The following is a 2,700-nucleotide window of genomic DNA, read 5'->3' on the forward strand; positions in this document are numbered from 1 at the left end:
GAGGAAGCCACGCCCCCAGAGCCTCAGTTTTCTCGTCTGTGAAATGGAGGGAGCACCCGCCGTCATGAAGAATTAGAAGGAATAAAGATCGTGTAGGCCAAGAGCCCAGCACAGTGCCTGCCGGACACAGTGTGGACACCAAGTGGTAGAGGTCGTGCTATTACCAGCCTGGGGCCACCCGTGCTCCCTGCCTGGCTCCCCATCCTCCTCCCCACAGCTCACCTCCCCTGCCAGCAGAGCGGCCCCCGGGGGCCGGGCCCTGGCTCCAGCCTGCCTCTGCCCCACGCCCTTCTCCTGTCCCTGTTGCTCACCTGTTCAGTGGGCACAGGTGCGCAGCAGGCCCTGCACTGATGCCCGCAGAGCAGCCATGAGCCCGACTCCATCCTGCCATTCGCGGTCTTGGGGAGGTGAACAGGCCATCAGCCGCCGACCACAGAACAGTATGTTGTCTTCGTTACTAAGAGCTAACACAGGTCTGCGCTCCCTGCTCTAGCATTGTTTCAGGGTGTGCAGGGCACTGTGGGAACCGAGAGGTGAAGGATGGGTTTGGACTCCAGCTAACGAAGAGGCCTGCGCATTATAGGGGTTTTTGCCAGTTTGGTGGATGAACACGGTATCTCGTCATTATGGTTTGTTTTTCTTTGTAAGTGAGGTTGTACCTCGTTGTGTATGTGTACAGGGCCATTTGTATGTTTTCCCTCTGAGGTATTTAGTTAGGTCAGTTGGAAGTTTTTTTGAACAGTTCATTTTTTCCTTACTGATTTGTAATAACTTTATATTTTGAGGGAGCAGTGTGTGCAGAGGCTGTGCCTGGGCACCACACGGGGGCTCCAAAGGCATCACGCTGGACTTGGGGAGCCAGACCCAGTGCCGAGCACACGCCTGAGGAGTTCAGACTATCTCCGGGGCCCAGGGAGCCCTACAGGGTTTTCAGACAGAAGGGATGTGACAGAAGCTGTATTTTTAAAACTTGCTTTAAATAAAGGACGATCATCGATGCCGGAAAGAACTGGGCAGGTAGATTGAGGCCAGAAAGTGCAGGAACTTGAATGTCAAGCTGTCTCCTTGGAGTCGGGGGCCGTGGGGAGTCACAGCAGGTTCTGGGTGAGGACTGACGGGGAGACGGGCCGGGGGTGCACCAGATGGCCATGGAGGACTGCCCGTGGGGAAGGCCAGGGCAGGACTGAGGCCATGGCTGACCTCTGGGTGCCGTGAATGGTTGTTTCCCAAAACGAGACCTTGGCCCCACCGAACCCTCAGCCTGCGTGGGTGCCCAGCACGGTGTCGTCTGCCCCAGCTCCACACCGGCCTTTAACCCATTTGTTAGGACTGTTGCCGTGGGCAACCTAGAGGAGAAATGTGAACTTTCCAGGTGGGGCACTGTGAGCAGAGGAAAGAGGAACCGCTTACTGGCAAGTCAGGAGGGATCTCAGAGGTTCTGCAAGCCAGCGTCCCCGAGGCTGCGGTTCCCACTAGCCCAGGGGTGGGGGCCCCCTGCCCCCCCAGCCCCCTCTCCGTATCTGGTTGGCTCCCCGTGGGAAGACTCTTAGGCTGCTGTGGGGTCGGGGCTGACAGGAGCCTTGGCTGTTCTGTCCTGTGCTTCCTTCCGCTGGGTGACGGGGTCTGGAGGCCCAGAGGAGAGATGCCCAGTCCCCGAGGTCACACAAGGACTCACCCCCAGTTCATGTCACAGCAGGCCCTGAAACCAGACCCCCACCTCCACGTCCAATCTCAGAAATGATTATTTTTTAAAAGGTTATTTGAGAAAGAAAAAACACAGTAGTACCTGCATATAATGCAAAAAATTATTTAAATGGAACATTTCGGTGAAAATCCAGTCTTCCCACCCTGTACCCCAATTCTCCATGCCCTGGGCCCTGCTCTACCAGTTTCTGAAGCATCTTTGTCAGAGGTAATCTACGCATGTATCCACATGTATAGTATACTCTTTTTTTTACGCAAAAGATAACACACTGTACAATCTCACTCTTTCTACTAACCACGGTATCTTGGAGATTGGTCCTTATCAGTCCGTGAGCAGAAGGCACATTTTTAACAGGTGACCAGACGGGTGACCTGGTGAACCAGGCCCTCATTTGTGTGCTTTAGGTAAGAAGAATATTTCGACGATTCTTATTCACTTTAAAAATAGTTACTTAATTTTTAATACAAGTTAAAAGTTATTTTTCAGATGCATGTAGAGAAACAGATTTAGTCGACCCATGAGCCTGTACCTACACTAGAGCATCCCCGTGACTCTGAAGAAATGAACTAACCCTCAGAAAGTGTAAAAAGAAAATGAAAGCTCCTCACAGATGCATCCCCCACGCACCAGCACCCCTCAGAAGGCAGCCACCAGTAACAGCTTGTTTCGGTCTGTGTACACTCTGGGGAAAAATGAGGAAGTTCCATGTAGTTAAAACCTTTTACAGTGTACACAAGAAGGGCTCATCAAATACGAAGTGTTCTGTCCCTCACATTTTCCATCACAAACGCGTTTCAGAGAACTTTCTGTCCCGGGACAAAGTCTTCCTGCAACCCCTCCTCCCTCCGGCTGGACACAGAGGTGTCTGTCCTCACACAGATGTGGGCCGACTGCCTGGGCCGTCATACGTGCCACCTTCTTGTGCCTCACCTGACAGTGTTTTGAAAGCACTTATTTCTCGGAACATTTTTTTTCTTTATTGATTTTTAGAGAGG

The sequence above is a fragment of the Molossus molossus genome, unplaced genomic scaffold, assembly GCF_014108415.1.
Source record: "Molossus molossus isolate mMolMol1 unplaced genomic scaffold, mMolMol1.p scaffold_m16_p_5, whole genome shotgun sequence".
In the NCBI taxonomy this organism is placed as follows: domain Eukaryota; kingdom Metazoa; phylum Chordata; class Mammalia; order Chiroptera; family Molossidae; genus Molossus; species Molossus molossus.